Raw genomic sequence first — 26060 nt, 5'->3', positions numbered from 1 at the left:
ACTATTGGGCTCCATCATGTATGTGTGTAAAATCATATTTGTTGCAATTTGAGTTCTAACAATCCTGTATCAATAAATTAATATTTAATGCTCAATACTCCGTAACATTACTTGTGTCCTCAATGTTGGACATTAAAGCTCTTTTTAGCTGAGTTTTAGTGAAGTCCTTGTAGGCAATCTATGCACTGCAATGTCACATAAATGGCTGTGAAGTCAATGTCTATTTTTTTATCTGGAGGACTGTTGGCCAGGACACCAGGAGAAGTGCCTTTCTTTTTTGGAACAGTATCAAGGGATCTTTACTGTTTACCTCAAAAAATAGAACGGTGGTCAATATAGTGTCTCATCCAATGGACAGCACCTCTGACAATGCAGCACTCTCCAAGTGTCAGCCTAGATAATGAGACTTGACTGAACTTGAATTTTTAAGAGGGAACTTGCTACTAACTGAGTCTGCAAATGTTATAGAATACAGAAATACACCAGGTGGACGAAAACATGAACACATACAATTTTGTGATTGTGTAACATTTGTCAGCTGTGCTATAGTCATCCATTCACCTGCTCAGTAAATTACTTGGAGCCTGTGAATAGTATAAGAATTTGTGGAACAAGAAACATTGGTTCAGCCATCGAGCCCTGCACATAAGTATTGACAAAGCCAAAAGCAAATTGCAACAAAGGCAATTTACACTAAAAGGCAAAATATGCTTCCCTCTGAATAAATTGTCACACATATGGTATATCAACAGAAAGCTCTGGGGCTTAAACTCCCTGTTACAGGCAATACCATCTAACCCTCAGAGAATTACAGCAGACAATTTTCAAACAGCATTCTCTGAGCATAAGCACATTGGCACCTGCAGCGGTGAGTCTAATAGTTGGTATTCTTTTCTGCCATGAATTTTTGCTTGGAATTCATGACAGTTCCGTACAGTCACTTAGCTCAATTCACCAGCTTGTTTCATATTCCATAAGCGTTACTAATTTAACATTCACTTGCTGCACTGAGCGGCAGTCACATATTTCAGACTGGCTGTCATTTATATGTGTTCATAAAAGCTAGCGCTCATGTATGAGAGTGGTTTAATTATTTTAACACTGGATGTAGTTGGTACATGTCACCGTGTGTCTAATTGCTCCACGTCTCCTCGGCTGAAGTAGGGATTAATTTGTGAAATATTGCTGAGGTGTCAACGCCGACTTTCCTGAGATGTGGCACTCAGCGGTTGTGATTACAAATCTCACTTTACAACCCTCATGTGGAGAAATAGCAGCACAGAGGGGGAAAAAAAAGTCATGGGAGTTATTCTGCTCCATTCACAAGTGCAGTGAATCTGGGCTTCTAATGGGGTTTCCCATCACATTGGAAAGACTCACTCAATTATTGTGAACTGAGCATAATAAACTGTATACGGGCGAAGCTTGTTATAGTGCACTCGTCCGGATCCAATCACTCAGCTTCGGAGTTATAAGTGAAGTGTTGAAAAAATGGTCAACTTCCGGGTCATCGGGTTGCCACTGACATTACTTCCTGCGTGCCTCGCTCCCATGCTAACAACAACTTGCACTTAAATAGCGCCCTTCATGCAGGTACTGTCTTGGAGAGCTTAACAGTGGTGGTGCTTGACTCCGAGCTGGGGAAGACAGGTGAGGTGACCACAGGCACAGTCAAAGGGGAAGGTCTTAGTAATAATAATAATCCTTGTATTTGATATAGCATTTTTCACGTCTTCTACATGTCTCAAAGCGCTTCTCAGAATACACTGTAAAGTGAATTGATTGTATATTTTGTGGACAAAATAATATAATCCTTGCATTTGATATAGAGGATTTCACATCTTCTAGACGACTCAAAGCGCTTCACAGAATATGCTGTAAAGTGAATTGACTGTATATTTGTGGGCGAAACGCGGCAGCCAATTAATAATAATAATAATAATAATCCTTGCATTTGATATAGCGCTTTTCACGTCGGGAGGACGTCCCAAAGCGCTTCACAGAATATACTGTAAAGTGAATTGACTGTATATTTGTGGGCGAAACGCGGCAGCCAATTGTGCACAGCAGTGTCCCACAAACAGTCGTGGATTAAAGTGACCAATTTATTATTGTTTTTTCGAGGGATTATTATCAGGCAAGTGGAATAAGGAAACTTATTTTTCGCCCTGCCAGGAATCGAACCCAGGTCTCTTGCTTGCAAGGCGAGTGCTCTAACCACTGAGCTACAGGACTTCAAATGCGATCTGAAGATTGGTTAGGAGGAGGCAAGGCGAAGGGATTGCGGCAGAGAGTTCCAAGGTTTCGAGGTATCATGGCTGAAAACACGGCCACTGATGGTGGAGCGGGGGGGAAACAAGGGATCTGTAGAAGGCTGGGGCCAGCTGAATGGAGGTTGTGCAGTGGGATGTAAGCAGCTCAGGACGATGCCAGGGCATGAATTATTGTGTGCTATGCACAAGCAGCACCACTGACATCACTTCCTTTGTAAAATGATGTTAGCAGCACTTGCAATAGAAGTTACATCTCAGGGACCCAATGACCTGGAAGTCTGATGATATTAAGCACGAAAAACAGGCGAGTCAGCGTCAGAAGCTGGTTGCACAGTTCTGCACCCACGCGCATCCGATTAGCACAGATCTACAGTAGATCCATACTGTAAGCAAGACAGTGCTACAGCGAAAGCCATATTACCAGTGTTCCTTTGCAATTACGCAATAAACAGAAGAATTCCAGGAGTTTGAACCTCTTCAGTATTGATGAAAACTCACAGATAGAAATCTAGAAATATTCAACGCAGGAGGCCATTCAGCCCATCAAGTCTGAAAACTGCATTACTGAATCATTTTTTTTAATCATCTCACAGCACTTCGCAAAATCCACTGTAAAGTGCAATGACTGTATATTTTGCAAATGAAAGTATAACCAATTTGTGCACAACAATTTCCCACAAATAGGCACCAATTTTACCTGGGAAATTGTTAGCCAGGACACCAGAAAAACTCCCTTCTCTTTCCAAATAGTACCACACAGTCTTTAGCGTCGAGAGATTAAGGTCTCATCTCTCACATCTCTGCAGGTGCAGCATGACAAAGATACAGTTCCAACAGCAAGAAGTTTGATTGATTTATTAGAGAACAAAAAAAAGTTTTATATTCAGAAAACTGCTAACATTCAGAGTATAATAATCCAAGTATTATTATTATTATTATGTTACAGCCTTCAGTGATTTTAGATTGTGAGTTGCAGGTGCCATCCTTTGACTGAGAAGTTAAACCGAGGACCCATTTGAACATTTAATGTTCAAGGCATCATTAGAGTGGGAATGGAGAAGGGAGTTTCTCCTGGTGCTGGTTAACAATCTCCAAGATAAAATCAATCATTCAGTACATGGCTATTTCTGGGACATTGCTGTATCACATTCACCTACAAAATCATTGCACTTTACAATAAATCCAGCTTTGAGGCGTCCTCCCAACAAGAAAAGCGTTATATTATTTTTATTGCCCAGTATCTGCACTAATGGTTTGCAGTTCTGAAAACAATGTGGCTATCCAGTAATCTCTCAAAATAAAGTTGATAGAATTTGACTAGGCCTGGTATATGAATGATGCTTTTGCAGCAACGATAACAAATTGATAAGAAGCCATGAATTATCCTCCTTTTTTGAACAGGTACTTACAGGCCCCATTACAGCTGCATCCTTTGCATGATATTAAAGGGATAAATGCCACTCAGAGCAAACAAGAAGCTCTCTTCATTTTAGCCATTTTTTCAGTTCACATTATAGCTACTTTTGCAATACATTATTATACCATCGCAATATCATTTTGATTTGAATAATCAACATACAGCAAACCTTAAAAATACACAAAATTCACATAAAACTAAATTTATAGTAAAAATCTTAGAAAGCACTTTGAGATGTCATGAGAATATAGACTATATCAATGCAAAAAAAATTAGTATTATCTTGTGTACTGATTTTCTATGTCTTGTTTGGATTGAAATGCAATGTTTCACAAGTGGCTTCATTTTACTTTAGAATCTAGGGAACTAGATCATTATTTATTCAATTAAATGAAGTGTCGCTTGCAATTACTTTAAAAGCATATTTACCCAGAAATATCAATATGAATTCAACAACAGCAAACAACAAATTACATTTATATAGTGCATTTCATGTTGGGAGGATGTCTCCATGCGCTTGGACAGTCAAGAGTTGGAATCAGGACGGTTGGGGGCCAAGGGGGATGGAGTGAAAGGATGATCAAAGGCACGGACAAAGAGGAAGGTCTTGAGTTGGGCCTTAAAGGAGGCAAGGGAGAGGTTGAGGTGAAAGGATTCCAGGATGGAGTTCCAGAGAGTGGGGGCAGAAAGGCTGAAGGCCTAACCGCCGATGGTGGGGTGCGCAGGGCAAGGGACGCAGAGCGGGCCAGTGCCCACCGATACGAGGGAACAGGAAGGTTGGTAACAACAACAACAACAACAACAAGATTCCATTTATTGAGCGCCTTTCACATCGGGAGGACGTCCCAAGGCGCTGTACAGTTGGGTCAGGACCCGAGCAAGGGGAAATGGTCAGGGTGAGGGGAGGGAAGGGAGGGAGCGAGGAGGGGGTAGAGAGTCGAGAGGGGAGCTGAAGGCACGGTCAAAGAGAAAGGTCTTGAGACCGGCCTTGAAGGAGGAAAGGGAGGTAAGGTGTTAGAGGTCGAGAGGAGCAAGTTTGTGGAAAGCTTTGAAAGTGAGGATCTTAAACTTGATCCTCAGGGACATGGAGAATTAATAATTCAAGTTGTTATTATGGCTTAGATGTGATGAAAATATGAAAATTATATATGTCTTCTTACTTGTATTGCCAGTTTGCTTCCTTTTCTTCTCCTGAAAGTACTGACTGAGTTATGGATCCATTGATCCACTGGTGAGGATTGGGCCATTCTGTACTTGCAAGCTCAAACCCGTGAGCTTGAGTTTGGTTGACCAATGTGGCTATCCAGTAATTGCTCGTACATTGATGTCAGTTGGGCAACTGGATTTCTGTTCGGTGGTGGAGACGCACACTATCCATTAAGCACACATTTCACTGCCTATAGCTATCTGGATCTAGACAACTATTCCTTAACTCCAACATGAGCCTGGTCACCAGAACTGAGCACAGTGACCAGCGAAAACTATTTCTATTTACAATATCTTAAAACAACACATTATTATTATTATGCGAAATACCGCAGATGCTGAAAATCTAAAACAAAAACAGAAGTCACTGGTCAGGCAGCATCTATGGAGAAATAATAATATTATTATTATTATCTATGGAGAAAGGAAAGTGAGTCAACGTTTCAGGTCCACAACCCTTCTTCAGAACCGAGGCATGATGCCAGAGAGAGGCCTTTAAGGGCCAACAGAGAGGAGGGAGGCAGGGCAAGGAAGGCAAAGTAGAAAATGGGGTAGAGGACAGGGGTGATGGGTTAAACTGGTGTCAATGATGCAAAACAAAGGGAGGGATTGAAATAAAACAGGGGAATAAAGGTGTTAATAATGCAAAACAAAGGTGTGGGGGGAAATTGCAATAAAATAGGCAGACCAGAGAGAGAAAAGGTGTGTCTGGGACCCAGGTGATCTGGTAATGGTGATAGAAGAGAGGGAAGGTGAGCTGTTGTGGTCTGAAATTGTTGAAATCAATATTGAGGCCAGAGGGCTGTAAGGTCCCTAGCAGATAGATCAGGTGCTGTTCCTCAAGCTTGTGCTGTGGCTCATTGCAACAGCATAAGAGACCATGGATGGAGAGGTCAGAGAGCAAGTGCGAGGGAGAGTTGAAATGGCAAGAAACCGGCAGCTCAGGGTTGAGCTTGCAGACAGAACGGAGGTGTTTGGCAAATCGGTCACCCGATCTGCGTTTGGTCTCCCAGTGTAGAGGAGACCACATTGTGAGCAGTGAATGCAATAAACCACATTGGTGGGTAGTACACGTAAATCGCGGTCTCATTTGAAAATTGTGTTTGGGGCCCTGGACAGTAGTATGGGAGGAGGTGAAAGGGCGGGTATTGCATCTCCTGCGCTGGCATGAGAAGGTGCTACAGGAGTCCTGTAGCTCAGTGGTTAGAGCACTCGCTTTGCAAGCGAGAGACCTGAGTTCAATTCCAGGCAGGGCGAAACCTTGGGCAAGTTTCCTTACTCCACCCGCCTAATAATAATCCCTCCAAAACCAAAAACAATAATAAATTGGTCACTTTCAATCCACGACTGTTTGTGGGACATTGCTGTGCGCAATTGGCTGCCACGTTCGCCCACAAATATACAGTCAATTCACTTTACAGTGTGTTCTGTGAAGCGCTTTGGTATGTCCTCCTGACATGAAAAGCGCTATATCAAATGCAAGGATTATTATTATTATTAGGGGGAGGAGAGCAACTGTTGGTGGTGATGGAGAAATGAACCAGTGAGTCATGGAGGAACAGTCCCTTTGGAATGCTGAAAGGGGAGGGAAAGATATGTTTAGTGGTTGGATCACGCTGGAGGTGCTGGAAATGGCGGAGAATTATTTGTTAGATTTTGAGGCGGGTGGGATGGAAGGTGAGGACTAGGTGGACTTTATCACGGTTCTGGGAAGAGAGGGAAGGGGTGAGGGCAGAGGTGCAGAAAATAGGGCGGACACGGTCAAGGGCCTTGCCTTCCTCAGTGGATGGGAATCCTCAGTTGAGGAAAAAGGAAGATATTTCAGCTGCTCTGGTATGAAAGGTGACATCGTCAGAGCAGATGCATTTGAGGCGGAGGAACTGGGAAAAGGGAATGGAGTCTTTACAGGGGTGGCAGGAGGTGTAATCCAGGTAACTGTGGGAGTTGGTGGGCTTGTAAAAGACATCTATTGATAATCTATGCCCCGAAATGGAAACGGTGAAGTTGAGGAAGGGAAGGGAAGAGTCGGAGATGGACCATGTGACCATGGATGGAAGATGGAAGCCAAATTGATGAATTTTCCAGCTCATTGTGAGAGCAGGAAGCAGCCCCAACACAATCATCAATGTATCTGAGGAACAGGTCAAGGAGCGGACCTGCTTAGGCCCAGAACAAAGAGTGTTCCAAGTGGCCAACAAAGAGACAGGCATAGCTGGGACCCATGCGGGTTTCCATAGTGACACCTTTTACTTGGAGGAAGTGGTTGGAGTTGAAGGTGAAGTTGTTCAATGTCAGAACAAGTTCAGTCAGGTGGAGGAGGGTAGTGGTGGATGGAGACTGGTCGGGCCGCTGTTCGAGGTGGAAGCAGAGGGCCTGCAGGCGTCCTTGTGGGGGATGGAGGTGTGGAGGGACTGAACGTCCATTGTAAATTGGAGATCCAGAGAACTGGAAATTGTCGAAGTGGCGGAGGGCGTCAGAAGAGTCATGGATGTAGTTTGGTAAAGAAGTGAGAAAACTCAATAAATTATTGAGTCTCAAGAGAAACTCGTGAGAAAACTCAATAAATTATTATTATTATGATTGTTACCCAACACGAAGCTTAGACAGAATTTAGAAGTACTGGAAGGCCGAGTAGAAGAGAGAAAGACCTTTGGGAGATTTTTCTGAAAGCAACCTCTATCTATATATCACCTTTCCAGTGAAAGAATGTTTCACAACTCATAGTAAAATGTAGTTCTGTAAAACAAACAGAGCAATGCAAGATTTAAAACAGAGAGTTAAGAGATTTAATTATAATAATATTCCTTGCTTTTGATATAGGTATATCTATTATATTATCATGTCGTTGTGACAATGCAGGAGGAGAGGTTGCCAGACCGAGAGATGAAGATTAGTTTCTTTGATCCAGTTAGTTATAGATAGCGAAGGTATAATTCTCATAAGTGCAAATTGTAGGGGTGAAATGTGCAGCAGGTACAAATAATTCCTCTTGAAAGACTTTTTTTTCTTTGCTACGTGATTGACCACAGAGAGCCTAAACTTGTCTTTCACACTGAGAGATGCTGATCTCTGCCAAGTCGTTTCCCAGAGAAACATCTCCGGGTAGAGAGGGAAAGCTTGTTTTATTTTGACCATAGAAAGTTGCCTTCCCGCCCACTTCGAATGGAAATGATGAGCTGTACAATACTGTGAGATCAAACACAACAAAAGGAAAACAAAGCTTCAAAACTAGGGTTAAAAAAAAAATTATTTCAGCAGTTGTCCTGTGCCTGTTACCAGTTTCCACAGCAACACCTGTGATGTGAGGGGGAAGCAGCCTAAAATGGTTGTGGAAGTGACGAGGGAGTGGGAGAGGAGCCTCCACAGTTTATTGCAAGGGGGCCCTCAAGCCTTCGGGTTCAGTTCCGACTGCAGCAAATGCGAATCCTGTCTATTTGCATGCGGTTAGAGGCTTGAGGTTCTTTTTGATCTTTCTCATTATGCATTTGTTGACTGATCATTCTCATGTCTGGTTTGCTCCTGTCATTGCACAGAGACGCTTACTCTGCCACACCACGTATGACGTGATACGCCTGCACTCTATCAGTTTCAGTTGCTGTACATCAACATCCCTGTGTCTGGTGGAGATGGACTTGAAATCCAGGGTTGGCTCATCCTCATGCCTCCTACATGACCATCCCACTTGCAGTCAGTGGACCTATTAACAACAGCGGATTGCAGTTCAGAGCTACCCCTCCAATTGCTCAGTTATGCACATTAACACCAGAGAGGGTTTGACTTGAGCGTGTAGGAGGGCTGCATTTCACAAATGAGTTTGACAGGCCGGTCGTACAAAGATTCGATGCCGGTGAAGAACTAACTGGAACATCCTCCTGATGTGCAAGGCGCTGTACAAACGTAATCTGTTGTGTTTTTACTTCTGTCGTCACCGTGCGGCTGTTTGGTTTCACCATTTGTTTTTGTTTCTCTCCCACTTCAATTTCCCCCACCCACCTCCTCACCCACCTCCCCTTTCCCCCCCGCAGGCCATTCTCCACCTCACATCCTTTTTCAGCTGGGAGGACGGGACGACCTAGGACGAGGGCTTCTTCATGACTGCTGTCAGTGCCACTCTGTGATCGACTGGCGCAGGAGGTGCAATTCAGGTGGGATGAAGCAGACAGTCTCACCCTTTACTTCCTAACAACCTTGCCCAGATTTTCTTTTTTTAATCATGATAAAACGGCTTCAAACCAGCAATCCCTTATGACAGCCCAGCTGTGCGCCGAGGTCACTTTACTCAGAGCAAAATCAGAACATTTCAGAAGTCTCCAGAATTCAGATTTAAACGTACAACTAAACTAAAGACGTGTGAACCCCTCCAGGCACCACAGGTCAGTCAGAGTCCGGAACGGAAAGGTGGGTTAATCCTTCAGTCCTGACCCCTCATTGGAACTCAATTTACGCCTGAATTAAATGTGCAGCTTTCAGATTGGGAGTCAGCTATTCTGCTGCCTTTATTCAACGTGGAAATGCACTGATATAATTGCTTCTCTCCTCCCTTTGCGAAGTTTAGCGAGTTTGCCACCGCGCACTTATAAATAACTTGTACTGCAATTTTATATGAACAATTTGTTGTTGCATTTATCGTGACGTGTTATTTATAATTTACAACTATATTAGTTATTTATAAAGCGCACAGCCACAAATTGGCTAAATTTACCGAATGGAATGAAATGGTGCTTAGGACACGTCCACGAGTTTGACTGAGCTTGTCTCAAAACTTGATGGTGTCTTCATTGATCCAGTTAATCAAAATTATGGTAATAATAATAATCCTTGCATTTGATATAGCACCTTATTACGTCATTGAGCCATCTCAAAACGCTTCACAGGATATACTGTAAAGTGAATTGACTATATTTTGTGGGCGAAACGCAGCAGTCAATTAAACACAATTTTTTTTATATAAAGGATTATTACCCCCAGAGAGCGATCCGTCAATTGACTACAATCGGGTTCCTACTTACTGCTAGGTAAACAGAAACATGTGGAGTAAGGAAACTTGCCTCTCGTTTTGCCCTGCCCGGGAATCAAACTCAGGTCCTCTCACTTGCGAGGCGAGTGCTCCAACAAAATGCACTACAGGACTCCTATAAATCCAAAATGTTTACGCTGCCTCTGTATTAGAAAGGTGAAGAATAGTGTACAAAGAGTATTATAATGAAAAGAAACAATTTTCCTTATTTTCTACCAACTGTTCCCCCTTCCTTACCCAAAGCTGTTTGGATATTTTCTTTTCTTCTACTGAGCCATGGTTCTACAGACACCAGGCTCCAAGTGGTATCTTACTTTGGACATTATTGCGTCTAACCCTTGACAGTGAGTGTTGGCCGGCTGCAAGATTGGAGTCCTGTAGCTCAGTGCTTAGAGCACTCACCTCGCAAGCGAGAGACCTGGGTTCAGTTCCCGGCAGAGTGAAATGTTGGGCAAGTTTCCTTACTCCACACGCCTCTGTTTACCTAGCATTAAGTAGGAACCCAGTTGTTAGTCGATTGGCAGATTGTTTTTCCGGGGATCACAATCCCTCAAACAAAAAAAACAATAATAGTTTGTTCCCTCAATGAATGACTGTTTGTGGGACACCTCTCTGTGCAATTGGCTGCTGCATTTCGCCCACAAATATACACTCAATTCACTTTACAGTATATTTTGTGAAGTGCTTTGAGATGTCTAGAAGACATGAAAAGTGCTATATCAAATGCAAGGATTATATTATTATAAGATATGGGGTTCAGGAGCCATCTAACCCAATATCCACACCTTTGTGTGTCGGCCTGGCTCAGTTGGTAACAATCTTGCCTCCGAGTCAGAAGCTTTTGAGTTCAAACTCCACATTGGGATGTTGATCTCACAGTCTAGGCTGACACTCCGGTGTAGGGCAGAGGGTCAAACCCGGGTTCAATTCCCGAGCAGGGTAAAACCTCAGGCAAGTTTCCTTACTCCACACGCCTGTGTTCAGCTAATAGTAAATAGGAACCCTATCTGCCTGTTCAGGTGGATGTTAAAGTTGTTAAGACATTATCCAAAAAGAGAAGGAAGTTATTCCCGGTGCCCTGGGCAACAATCCTTCAGATAAAATTGGTCATTTACTTCACGGTTCTTTGTGGGACATTGCTGTGTGCATATTGGCTGCTGCATTCACCTGCTAAACACAAAAAAACCTTTGCAGTAAAATCCTGTGAAGAGCTTTGAGACGTCCACCTGATGTGAAAAGCACCGTTTCAAATATAGGTATCATTATTATTGGTCCTATTATTTTATAATAATATACTATTATGCAATCTCTAGACAGCATCCAGGAGCTGGAACCTGAGTTAATTTTTCTCTCCCAAACCCAGAGGAGCTGAGGAAAATTGAAGATGCTTCTGATGTCTTGGCTAAGATCAGCTAACTCAGCACAGGTCAAGATTTAAACCTGAAATATACAGGCTTAGCGATGGACCTAGACATCTTTTACCCACTAGTCCATCCAGATTTACATTAATAATAATAATCCTTGCATTTGATATAGCGCTTTTCATGTCTTCTCGACATCTCAAAGTGCTTCACAGAATATGCTACAAAGTGAATTGACTGTATATTTGTGGGCGAACATTTTAACTCTTAAGCAGGAATAGCCACAACATTTTGGCATACAAATACATCTCCCTAGGGAGATGGTGGAAGCAGAACGTGTTGATTCTTTCAAGAACAAATTAGATAGATTACTGTTAGGAAATAATATCTCGGGAATACAATATGTAGTTTGGGACATGACATGTCATGAAATTGCCAGGAAGGTGGAAGATAAACTGGAAGGACCTTGGTCTTCTTTCCCTTAGAAAATTCTTGTGTTCTTGAATGCCCAGTCACTACTTTTTACAGTGAATCCTGTGAAGCGCTTTGAAAAAGTCATCCCAGCATGAAAGGAGTTATTATGAAATGGAAGGATTCATTATTCTATTTGTTCTGCTGATCATGTGGAGCATTGATGAAAATAATTAAAATTGATTTGGCAGCTGAGCAGCGATTTCCGTCTGGTAAAGATGGTCATTAAGGATAGGGGAATCAAGAGGATAATGGGAGAGGGGATTATGAAGGGTCAAGGCCCATGTAGAGTTAAAATACCAGCATAGACTAATTGGACTGAATGGTCTGTTTCTAAGATGTTATTTTTGTCATCCTACGTAAATTCAATTGGTTTGAGAAGTATTAGGTGATGTCTGTGCCCCTGTAAGAGCATTTTGCTCCTAGCTGTAGGTATTGAGTCACACTGACCCTGAAATCAATGATAAGCTTAAATTGTGACAGTCATTTTTTTTGTGATAATTGTGTCAAAGGGGATCTTTCCCTTAATAATCCTAATAGTTTCGTTCCATGGCTGTTCATGGGCTGCAAGGGATGTAAGGTTCGGGCTTGATTGTGACTGTTCAGATCCATGGATGTACAATGACCACTTGAGGGATACGACTGTATCTGGGGATCTTTACCCCAGCGTTAGCCAACGTCATTATTTTTAAAATAATCCAGTATTTCTTCACAGCCTTTTCATTAATTCAGCACAAGTCACTTTACAGGACACCTCAGATGAAAGAACAGGGAACACCGCTTGCTGAGCATGGCAGATCCACAGTACTCCAGGGCACTGTTAATGGTGGGTCAACCAGCCTGGCTCATCTGTATGGCTTGAAGGGGCAGGATTATTCAGCAACTGTTTAACCCTGCATGTCAAAGCACTAATGACTAGGATGGTCCTAGCTGCACTAGCAAAAGGTAGCTGCCAGATCGTTTTCACACTGGCAAGATGTGCAGTTTTCTCTGGTTAAACTCAAGCACTACCCCAATGCATGGTGTACCCCAAGCCTTTACTCTCACTGATGTGCACCAAATACTTTCCAGGGTGAGGTGAGCAGGGTGTGTCTCTCTTGTTGGTCCATTTCATAGCAGACAAAGGGAAATTTTCATGCATAGGTGGAATTTTTAGTAGTTATGGTTTGACACTTACATACGATGATAATAATGATAATTTAAGCGCTCTGAGGAGCTACTCTGTATGAGGGCAATATATGAATGCAACTTGTTATTGTTGTAATAATAATCCTTGCATTTGATATAGCATCTTTTCTCGTCGGTGAGATGTCTCAAAGCGCTTTACAGAATGTATTGTAAATTGGATTGACTGTGTATTTGTGGGTGAAAATGGAAGGTTTCAATGTATGTTAGACACCTGGCTCACACAAGCAAATGCACCTGCAAGGTAAACAAACATTAGATTTGGTAGTTTTAGTTAACTGGGGTTGGGAAACATTTTTGGTAGAAATTAACTGCTGTTTGAATACAAAACAACAGTCAATACATTTCAGAAATAAATGATTGATTGTAGACCTTTGAGATGCTTCCACATGATAAAAAGCTGCATCAAATACAGTTGTTAAAAAATACCACTTGTGCTGTGCAAACTCTTGTTACTATTTAGAATTTTAGATCATGAAATGAACTGATCTTTTGAAGATTAATATAATTCAATGGAGGCGTCTTAGAGTGGACCTTATAGAGGTGCGGCACTCTGAAGTGTGTTACATAAATTGCAAGTTGTTGTTCTTTTTGTTGTCCATTAAATTTTAGATCGGATTGCAAAAACAAACCCAGAATTATACTTTACAATACACTGAGACAGTAGAACAAAAAGGACATCAATCTAGAGTTGCAAAGGGCAATTTCAAGACAGACACAAGGAAATATTTCTTTACAGAGAGAGTAATTAATGACTGAAAAAAGGTGGTTGAGGCCAGGATATTGGAGTCATTTTAAAAAGAATCTTAATGCTATCATGGATTTTAGTAGTCTAGATGTTCTGGAGGGATGAGATCAGATGGAACAAAGAGCCTTCTTCATCGGAACAAATCTTGTGATCTCATGAATATTACAGAACTCCCATGAAAAAACCTTCTAAACTCTTGACTTTTTTCATGCCGTGGGCACTGTTCATTCTTTCCAGCATTGTACATTCTTTGAAATAGTTATTTGCTATGGAGTTTGATAATCCACAGGACTGAACCCAACAGAAGTTTATTTGGAGATGAGCGAGAATCTCTGGGGCTTTGTTTCTTTACTGTCCTATCTCACCAGAAACCCTGTTGAAGAATGCTGTAATTGATTAATCCATGATAACTTCATACCTAATTGCAACACTTTTGATTCAAGCCAGTAAAACTCACTTCCATTGCAGACATTGGATTTCAATTTATAATAATCCACTGAAGGCAGGTTTAAAATATCGGTGATATTCAAAACACATTTACATGCTATGAGGTTTATTGGCCAATATACATCTCCAGTTTTTGGCTTTTCCTATGAGTAATCCACAGACTGTTCATATTTTCTTGGCCAATTTCTCTCTCCAGAAGCATTTTGACTCCACAGTAACGTGGTCTCTTGTAACAAAGGAAGAAGTCCTCATTTCTATCACTCCCAATACAGATGTCGCACAGGAAAATACAGAGTTAAGTGTCCAGTCCTCTGTCCTTACCCCAATAATGTGCCTCAGCCTCAACCTCAGGAAACAATCTAACTTTCCACTGCTCATACCAGCCATCCTGTGCCTCTCTGAGAGAGCTTGCTAATCTAATGCTGATGGCCATTAATAAAATACAATTTTTATTTATCTAACGCCTTTCAAGTCGGGAGGATGTCTCTAAGCTTAAAGCTAGTTAAAGCTGGTGACTGCTGTGACTCTATGCTGTGGTCTTATCTCGCAAGCCCTCACCTACATTTCATTGTCAAGCACGGAGGCAGCACTGGACTCAGCTGGATAAAACCAAATCATGTTTACTGAGAACAGAAAACAGTTTATCAATCAGGACAGCAGTCCGCGTGCCATGTTGGAATCAAACGCGTCAATACACATAATTAGCCCTGTTTCATCAGGCTCCATTCCATATACAGCTGTGCCTGACAACTCTGCATCAATAATTTCATGCGCAGCTACATCTAAAAGGGAAGCTCCAACGCTAAGAAAGAATTTATCTGATCGGGAGGCAAGACTTTACTCAATGGATCATCAGGTCCATTGCATGTGACACTACAATCTGAAATCCCCATCTTAGTAACAGGAGATACTAATCTCTCATGTTACTAAGTGGATGTGTGTCATGCCAATCCCTTCCTCCCGTTTTGCTCTTCCCCTCCTCCCCCACACACCCCCATAATCATCCCAGAATCTCTAATTTGATGCAGTCTACCTATACGTGTTTCAGAGTGCCTTTGCCACCAGTCAGAGTGACACGTATCCTGTTATCAGTAGGAGCCGCTATTTATCATAAGAATTTTCTAGGCGAGAGAAGACCCAAGGTCCATCCAGTTTGCCTTCCACCATCCTGGCAGTTGCTTGCCATATCGTGTCCCAAACTATATAGTGTATCCTGAGATATTATTTCCTAACAAAAATCTATCTGCTTTGTTCTTGAATTAATCAACACTTTCTGCATCCACCATCTCCCTCGTGAGCCTGTTCCAAACCTTTACTACTTGCTCACCGAAATAAGGTTTTCTGCAGATTTTTTTCCTCCCTTCAATTGCAGGCTGTGTCCTCTGGTAATTATCACCAGTGACAATTATCATGTCACAAGGCACATTTTCCACCCTATAACGTTAGAGACCTCATGTTTCATGACTGAAATAACATTCAGATCTTCTGGCTCTTCTCCCAATCTATTTCAGACACAAAATACCGGCTTCTCATGGAGGCAGCGTCCCTTTAAGCCACTGGCAGCCAGACTGCTTATTACAGAAGATGCACATAACAGACCCTGGTGACAATACTCATATGCTTTGCACCTGGTGAGAGAGAGGGAAGGAGATTGTGTGAATGGTCCAACATCTGGAATAAATTTGAATACTTATTTTCTAACTGAAGCCTAATTATATAAAACAGCCTTGCAAGTTGCCACGGAAACTTGGGCATCATTCCTCCTTCAAAGACGGCCTAGTACTTCATAACTGCTTTTTCCAAAGTCCATTACTTTTGTATAAGTGGAACCGGTGCTCAAGTGTACTACAATAGGATGAGATAATAGGATGAGACATTAAACCGAGCTCTCGTCTGCCTGTTCAGGTAGATGTTAAAGATTACATGGTACTATTCAAAAAGAGAATGGAGTTTCTCCCAGTCTTCTGGCCAACAATCCCTCAGATAAAATTGATCATCCACTTCATGGCTATTTGTAGGACATTGCTGTATTTCGCCCACAAACACACAGTCATTCCACTTGAAAATATATTCTGTGAAGCACTTTGAGATGTCCCAACGACATGATAAGACGCTATATCAAAAGCAAAGATTATTATTATAAATTGGAGGTGTTTGCCTACAAAACATACAATCATTATACTTTACATTAAATCATGTGAAGCACTTTGAGACATTTTTTTTAAGAGTCCTTCCGAAGTCATAGGTTCTATGTCAAATGCAATTATTATTATTATTATTTTAGGAAGGATTTATGGACTTGGCTTCAATTGAAATGGCAGCTTGGCTCAGTTGGTAGCTCTCTTGCCTTCAGCTCAGAAGCATTTGGGTTCAAGCCGCCTCCCAACACCCTGCAAACCCACTGAGACCTGAGCTCATAATCCAGGCTGACCCTCCAGCACAGTACTGGGTGAAGCCTCGTTATGTTGAGAGCAGATTATGGCAAAGTGCTGCTGAAATGTCATAGAATTTAAGGCAGTACCTACTGCCCAACACTAACAGTTGGTCTGCAATGAATGTGTTTCAATTTCCTTGCAGCTAATATTCTCTATGCTTGTGAGAGGTGTTTGGAAAGCAAATACAGAATCTGGCTACATTGTACTTTTAGTACTGCCTCTCCATGTAATGAAATGGAGACAGAAACTGTGCTAGTTACATTATTAAGCATCCAGCTATATGCACCAGGTCAGCCATCACCAGCAAACACATCTGTGTGCAGAAAGCCTTATCCCGGAGGCTCTGATTTCCCATTTGTCATTTCCCATTTGAGCTCTGCCAGTGGGAACTATTACATGATTGTCAAACAAACAGATATATAGCAGCAGAACTCAGGTTCAACACCCCTGTTCTGTTTTTGCTGCCTTTTGCATCTTGTTTTATTTTTTATCTCGTTGTTGCTCTACATCTGACCTTTTATCACAAATAAACTGTGACACATATATTGGAATAAAAATCACACCTGATCTCAAACCTATCCTTGCCCATGGATCCGCAGAACTCTGACACTCTAGAGGCCATTCAACTCATTGTCTATCTTAGTGACAGTGTTCCAACGAAGCCATTTATCCTGAACCCAAATCCCTGCTGTTTCCGTACACCCTCCATGATAATAATAATCCTTGCATTAGAGATAGTGCCTTATCGTGTCTTTGAGACATCTGAAAGCACATCACAGGATATTACTGTAATGTGAATTGACTGTATATACTTTGTGGGCGAAACGCAGCAGCCAGTTGCACACAGCAGCGTCCCACAAACTGTCTTCACCAATTGTGTGCTCTTTCCCTCCCTCCACCTTATCCCCTCTCCCACCCAGTTTTCAACAAGGTGTTGCAATGTTTAAAAAAAAAAGTAGCAGAGAAAACATAAAGTAAAACCTGTTTGCAGGAGTTTGAGAGAGGAGCGATCAGACTGACACTGGTGACAGGGAGCGATTGCATTCCAAGTAGATTCTTGCAGCTCATGTCACTCCACCAAGCTGTGTTGCCATCCTACTGACAGATTGAAGCACGTACAAGGGATTCGAAGGAGAGTGTGGTGCATGTGAATATTTTAAAAAATAATGGATATTAAAAAAAGACACATCACAGAACTGGCATGCTGTGACTGAGCGAAGGTGGGTAATTGACATTTATCATACCTACCCCTAGAGTTGTCTCTGTGGGGGTCGTTCTGCTTGTGCATTTCATGAGGCGAATTAGTCGATGTGCAGTAAAGTATCATTCTGCTCTGTCCAGAATGCTTACTGACTCACTTAAATATAAATGCAATTGAATCTGAATTTCTAATTTAGCTCTTACATGACATTATCAATGTATGAGTAAATTATATTTTTAAAATTGCCTTCTGTGGAGTCCGGTAGCGGATTGGTTAGAACACTCGCCTCGCAAGCGAGAAGACCAAGGTTTGGTTCCCAGGCAGGGCAAAACGACTCTGTTTACCTAGCGGTAAGTAGGAACCTGGTTGTTAATCGATTGGCAGATTATTTTCTGGGGATAATAAGCCCATCAAAAAAAGAAAAAATACTACAGTAATAATTATTTGGTCACTCAATCCATGACTGTTTGTGGGACACTGCTGTGCGCGATTGGCTGCCGCATTTCACCCACAATATACACAGTGAATTCACTTTACAGTATATTCAATGATGTGATAAGGCGCTTTATCAAATGCAAGGATTATTATTATTATAAATTTGCTGAATGGAGCAGAGTTGCACTTAGCCCACATCAATGAATTTACTAAGTGGGTGCACAGAACAGAATGTAACCATGTTAATGCCGGACCCTGTTCAGATTGTTTGGTACTGGCACATTTGGCGGATATTCCCCAGTTTCTCTTGTCTGTTTGATTTCATCCCGTGTTCCTTTTTCTCTTCATGCTTGTCTTTTGTTGCGTTGGCTTTCATCTCTTCCCTGCTGGAAGGCCAGATATTGGAAGTTAGATGCCAGCCTTGGAAACTGGTTACTTTGCCAATCTTGGGCTTTGTGGTTGATAAAGCTGCAATTCACTCCCTTATAGAAAATCCGAGTCGCAAACAGGGATTCTTGCCAGGAAGAGAAGTGCGTCATTCTGACTTGTGAGAACTCTTCTCGGGAAGTAAATTGTGATGGTGTGGCGTCCCTTTGGGTGAGCATGACACGTGGCCTGAGGAAGTCGCACTTTGGACTTGTTAGTGACGAACACAGGGAGTGAATGCAGCATTTTGGTCACAAAGGTCCATTCACGGAGCATCATGTATTCCAGATAAGGCATTGCCAAAGTGTGGCTCTTTTCCATATGCTCATCTTTTTTTATTTCCGGAGCTAGACTTGTGCTTCATTCTATTACTAGTTTCTCCCTCTCTCTGCCTTCTCGATTTGTGACAGATGTGTTCAGAATATGCCACTTTCTCCAGCAAGACTCTTTGGAGGCTTAGCTCGCTACCTACCCTTTTAACACTTCAGAAAGTGTGTGTTTTTCAAATTTGTTGACTTTAATCTTATTGAAGTTTCCAAGCTTTCTTTGGCAGTCTTATTTAAGATTTCCAGATTGTAAGGTCTTTTTTTCCCTAAAGAGCAGGGGAGAAGTGGAGCAGGCTACCAGCAAGATCAATTCATGCTGTATTGATAACTAAATAAGAGTCTGCTTGAGAGCAGAATTGGAGATATCACAGGTCGGGGCAGACTGAGATGAGAAAGTACTTTTTTAAAGAAATCTGGTGCTGCCTGAGGCTTTTTAATATCCTCCAGCTCTGTACTCATGGTCCAAGCCAAATGGCTTGCATACATCTATATAACATTTATCTCCGGCATCTCAACAACATGATAAGGTGCTAAATCAAATGCAAGGGTTATTAAGGATTATTATTTTTATCTCTTGCCATTGTAAAAACGTGGATCATGTCTCCTCTCAATCTTCTTTCATCTAATTAGTGCAGAGTTAATACTCACCTTTCACATTGTGAACGGTGAGTATTAATGAAAAAGGAAGGCTACTTCTCGTAATAGTTCTGGTAAATTTTGCTTTCAAATTTCTTCACAGCACCCCAGACTACCTCTGCTGCCTCCAGTGACTCCAGTATTAATGAAAAAGGAGGGCTATATAATGTAATGGTTCTGGTAGATTTAATTCCTTTCACCTTTAACATTGAAATGCTTCACGAGTAAATATTCTAAAGTGAAGTGACTGCATGTTTGAACACAGCAGCCAATTTTTGTACAGTACTGTTTCACAAACAGCCAATAAATGAATGACCAATGTTATCTGGGGGTGGATGGCTGGGACACTGGGATACTGGGAGAAACTCACTTTTTGAGTCGTGTCCATCTGAACAGGCAGACAGGGCCTCAGTTTAATGTCTCATCTGAAGGATGGCATCACGAACAATACAGAATGCCTCCAGCACTGCATTAGACTCCCAGTGCAGTGGCTCCCCAAGCCTTGACTATGATTCTACTTGTCTCCAAGAATTCACCATTAAGAGTGACCTTCCTTTTTTAAGCATTTAATTTGGTCTGCCAGATATGAGACACATGTGGAAGCCCATCACCACCCTTCAGAGCGTCCAAACCAAATTTAAAGTCCAATACCATTATATGGAAATTCCCAAGATATTTAGTGCAATGGAATATGCATCCTCTCCCTGGAGGGACTCATTATGCTTACCTAATTCTGGATAATATTAGGTGCAAGTTGTCAAGAGCTAAGGCTCGAGTGTGCGTTAGGGTACTGTTGAAGTCTAACCAGTTAAAATCGCATAGCTTGCCATTGAAAGCACTCTCTGGCGAGTTTATCAAGTGCTGACTGGAAGTTGTGACCAGTCCAGTAAAGTTACTCCCACCCTCGCTCGCCTCCACTGGCTCCCCATCCCCCAGAGGATCGAATTCAAGATCCTTAGCCTCACCTACAAGGCCATTCACGGCCTTGCTCCCTCCTACCTCACCGACCTACTATCCCCTTACTTACCTGCCCGTACCCTCCGTTCCTCTGGCTCCGGTCTGTTCCACATCCCCTGCCCTAACTGCCCTACCATCGGTGGCCGGGCCTTCAGCCTCTCAGCCCCCAGGCTCTGGAACTCCATCCCCCAGTGCCTTCGCCTTGCTTCCTCCCTTTCCTCCTTCAAGGCCGGTCTCAAGACCTTTCTCTTTGACCGTGCCTTCAGCTCCCCTCTCGACTCTCTACCCCCTCCTCGCTCCCTCCCTTCCCTCCCTTCCCTCACCCTGACCATTTCCCCCCTGCTCGGGTCCCGACCCAACTGTCCAGCGCCTTGGGACGTCCTCCCGACGTGAAAGGCGCTCTATAAATGAAATCTTGTTGTTGTTGTGGAGGCTGCAGAGGTAGTGTGGGTGAAGCTGTGAAGGAATTTGAAAACAAAATCTACCAGAACCATCAAAAGATGCAGCCTTCCTTTTTAATTATGGAGCAATCTGCTTCTATGGAATGCTATCATGAGTAAAACCTCAAGTACAAAACAGCCTTAAAGTGACATTGTTTCTTATTGCATCTGCATTCATTGTATATAGGTGCCAAATTATCAATTATTATTATTATAAATTGCCTGTCATAGTCCTGTGTCTCTGGAACTGTACCGTATAATAGGCAAAATGGGCAAGGGCAGGGAAAGAAAAGAAAAGAGAAAGTTCAAATAACATTCATACCATATTTCAGCAGAGCAGTTTCCCTCCTAATTGTGCTGTGCACAATTGGCTGCTAAGTTTCGTCCGCAAGATACACAGTCAATTCACTTTGCAGTATATTCTGTGAAGCACTTTTGAGACATCTCAAAGAGGTGATGAAGTGTTATATCAAAATGCAAGGATTATTATTATATCAACAGTTCTCTCTGAATGTGTGTGGGTGTGGGTTATGTTTTTCTATCACTCTGTTTATGAAGAGGCCCGACTCCACTGGCTCCCTATCCTTCAGAGGATCCAGTTCAAGTCCTCACATACAAAGCCCTCCATGACCTCGCCTCACCCTATCTCTGCGACCTCCTAATCCCCTACTAACTCGCCCGTTCCCTCCGCTCAGCCGGCTCTGGCTTGCTCCACGTCCCCCGACCCACCCGCCCCACCATTGGCGGGAGAGCCTTCAGCCACTCTGCCCCCAACCTCTGGAATTCCATCCCTCATTCACTCCGCCTCGCCCACTCCTTAGCCTCCAAGTCCCACCTCAAGATCCTCCTCTTCGACCATGCCGTCGGCCACCTCCCTTCCCCTGCTCCACCTCTCCCCCCCACAAACCCCAGCTCGGGTCTGAAATGCTGTACACTGTCCAGCACCTTGGGACGTCCTCCCGACGTGAAAGGCGCTATACAAATGTAATCTTGTTGTTGTTGTTATGTCATCTTCAACAATGCAGCACTTTCACTGCTCCTGGACTGGAGTGTCAACCTAGACTGGGAGTTTAAAGCCCTGACATGGAGTTAGAGCCCATAACTTCTGGCCCATAACTTAGAGCCCTAAACTCTCGCCTCTGTGCTCCAGCTAATGCATAATGAAGAATAGCAAATACAGCACAGTTTCGCTCACAAAATATAGAGTCAATTTACTTTACAGTATATTCCATGAAGCTCTTTGAAAGATCTCGAAGAAGTGATAAAGCGCTATATCAAATGCAAGGATTATTTGATTATAACATTATGGTGAATTGTTGGTTTCAATAAAAATGTACAAATAACAACAACTTGCATTTGTAAAGAACCCTTCATGCAGGGGAGTCTCTTGGAGATCGAGTCAATCTATGCTTCTTCTTTAAGAATAACACATTTATTTAGCAGAATAAGCATTTACAAATCTAAACATTACATTTACATTAAATGGAAATCATTGCTCATATTTTTTAAATTGTATAATAGCATTGTTCCTTTCCTAGATTGAGGTTTGAGTTATAGGTTTCAGCCCAGCAAGGGTGCCATTAAGTTATTTAAAGGCTCATCAATTTCCGGGCAATTTCATAAATTAGAAGTCAACCATGCAATGATTGTTACTTGCTCATATTAATAATAATAATCGTTACATTTGGTATAGCTCCCTTCACTTCGGGAGGACATCTCAAAGCACTTCACACAATTTGCTGTATTGTGTGTTGAATGTCATATAGTGCATTAATTGGAGCACCCGCCTTGCAAGTGCAAAACCTTAGACAGGTTTCCTTACTCCACAATGCTCTGTTTAAGTAGGAACCCAGTTAGTCGATTGGCGGATCACTTTCCGTGTATAATAATCCCTCCAAAAAATATATAGATATATATAATTCTGTTACTCAATCCATGTTTGTGTGACACTACTGTGCACAATTGGTTGCCCCACATTTTGCCCACAAATTATACAGGCAATTCACTTTACAGTACATTTTGTAAAGCACGTTGAATGTCTCAACAATGCGCTATATCAAATGCAAGGATTATTATTATCATTATTAATGTGTATTTCGTTGGCAAAAGCATACATGTTCATTTGGAAATAGAATCACCAGTCAGCAGATGACTGCAGTAAACTGTAAATGAAGTGTAATACTCAAGACAAAATGCAATTCTGTTCAATCGCAGAACCCACTTAAAATCTCTGGATATCTGATTAGTTTTAAAAAAAATAAGAGTCACCTGCAGTGAGAACAAAAGCCATATTGGAATAAAGATTAGAATTCAGTGAGGCTTGAAATTCGACCTGCTTTTAGCCTGCAAAACCATTTTGCCTTAAAGAGTAGGATAATAATCCTTGCATTTGATATCACACAGGGTCACGCAGAATGGTGGAAAATTTCGATTTGGTCTTTTGGAATTGGCATTCAAATTAATGCTCAATTTAAGAATTTTCCGCAATTTTCCACAATTGGACCCAATTTTAAATATGAAGACAAAACTGTTCCACAGGCTAAGTCTGGTGGATTTGCGTGGCCATCACAACGAGGGAATAGAAATAATTATCACTCTGCTTCAGTCTACAATATTGATTACAAATGTTTCATTTCACTATTCGATGTTTGTAAGCATCATAAAAGAGAAGTCTCTCTCTCCTTTTACATTATATTTGGTGATCACAGGCTTGCTAGTCCCATTCTGCTTCCCAATCTCAATCAGTATAACTCAAAATTGTAGTAACTCATACATGTTGTGCTCCTTAAATTTGAAATGATTTATGTTTACTGGATTTTATATTAAAGCTTGTTTTTTCAGAGCATGTTATAAAATGCAGGGAGACAGTAGGCCCCGAGGGCTTCCCTGAAGGTAGGAAGGAAATGTAGAGGGAAGATAAATAGTAATAAATAATCCTTGCATTTCATATAGCGCTTTATCACATTGTCAAGACGTCTCAAAGCGCTTCACAGGATATACTGCAAAGTATGGACCCTGGAAAGCGATCCACCAATCGACTAACAAGTGGGTTCCTATTTACTGCTAGGTAAACAGCTGCGTGTGTGGATTAAGTAAACCTAAGATTTTTCCCTGCCCGGGAATTAAACACGGGTCTTCTCGCTTGCGAGGTGAGTGCTGTAACCGCTACGCTACAGGACTCCGATAAGGAAGGAATGTAAATGTGTCAGTATGGCTTAGTTGATAGCACTCTTGCTCTGAATCAGAAGGATGTGGGTTCAAGCCCCACATCGGGACTTTGAACTCAAATAGACTGACACTCCAGTTCAGTGCTGGGAAGGTGGGCATGCGGAGGAGAAATGTTGCCATCCTTTGGGTGAGAGTTTTTCCCAGTGTCCTGACTGAACAATCCCCCACATATAATTGGTCTTCTTGGCGTTTTGTGGGACATTGCTGTGTGTTGTCTCTTCTGAAGGACAGCACCTCAATAATGCTTTACACCCCAAGCAGGGCAATGGATGTCAGCTCGACTATTTTGGGGCTTGAATCCACAACATTCTGACTCAGTGGTGAGGGTGCTACCAACTGAGTCACACTGACACCTGGCTTTATTTAGAATAAAATAAGATATCTTCAAAAAATGCACAGTGCATGTGATACAAGTAGATAGGCACCTTTAGATTAATAGTAAACTATTAATAAAAAAATACCATTAAACACAACATCAAAATGATGTGTCATTAAATTTAAAGTCAAACAGTGTAAATTAGCTATGGTGAATTGAATATGTTTCTAATGAAGGATAATTAATTTCAAGAACAAGGCATTTAATTGCCTTTCCTCTTTCTATCAGATTGGTTTAGTTGGTAATACTCTCGTGTCTGGGTCAGAAGATTGTAGATTCAGGCTGTGAGTTAAGACTTGATCTCATAGCTCAGTGCAGTGGGGGAAGCATTGCATTGTTAGAGGTGCCATTCTTCAGATGGGATGTTAAATTGAGGTCCCGACTGCCTTTTCAGTTGATTGTGAAAGATCCCATGACTGCAGAATGGAGTTTCTCCTGCCTCAACAATTCTGAAGACAAATTGGTCATTTACCTCATGGCTGTTAATGGGATCCTGTTTTGCGCAACGTAACTGCTGCTGGGGTTACCAACAAATACAGTTAACTACACTCGACAGCAATTTACCTGCAAAGGGTTTTGAGTTGCTAAAGAAATGCAAGGATTTTTTTATTAATCCAATGAATATGGCTTTTTCAGAAAATCACTGACAAATTTCCAAATACAGTTTACTGGGGACAAGTTTACATGTACTGGATGTTTCATCTCATTTTATCCTATTTACAAAAACTTATTTTTATTAGTTGAACATATCTATAAGTAAGCAGGGAGATAGGAAAACGTGATGTGACTGAAATCATCTGGCCCTCAAAGTGTTTTAAGTTTTTAGGTGTGTGAATATTAGTTTAGATTTTAATTTGAATTAAAATTAATTTGGGTTTTAATTTTCAGTAATTTTGAACTAAATTAAGGCAATTTTAAAAAATGTGCATTTCATTTCTTATTCTATATAATGTTCTAAATTCAGTCCGTATCTTCAGTGAATAGAATTAAAATAAGATTCTTGAGATTCATGGAAACGTATATTGTTTACAAGAGCATAGAAGTATCCCATTCTGTCTATTATGACAATGCTGATGTCATATTCTCCACTGGAGCTATTTATCCTAATCCCATTCATTTCCATGCCCTTTTCCTCCAACTATTTAATATTAATTAGTTCTTCGTTGTTTAGGATCTTCAAAATCCTTTGGCTAAATAAAGGGCATAGGAACATAGGAATTAAGAGGAGTAGGCCATTCGGCCCCTCGAGCCTGCCCCGCCATTCAATAAGATCACGGCTGATCTTCTCATCTAACTCCAACTACCCGCTTTATCCCCATATCCCTTAATCCCTAAATTGACTATCTTCAGCAGTGTTAAACTGTGGTAACTTGTGTGGTGTGGGGGCTGGGGTGGGGGGGCGGCAAAGGAAAGCTCAAAGAATTCAAGTGCTGACATTGTTTTAGAATATCTGAATGGAATTGTCCAACAGAACA

This window comes from Callorhinchus milii, unplaced genomic scaffold, assembly GCF_018977255.1.
Source record: "Callorhinchus milii isolate IMCB2004 unplaced genomic scaffold, IMCB_Cmil_1.0 Scaffold3, whole genome shotgun sequence".
In the NCBI taxonomy this organism is placed as follows: Eukaryota; Metazoa; Chordata; class Chondrichthyes; order Chimaeriformes; family Callorhinchidae; genus Callorhinchus; species Callorhinchus milii.
Note: the sequence above shows the minus strand (reverse complement) of the source record.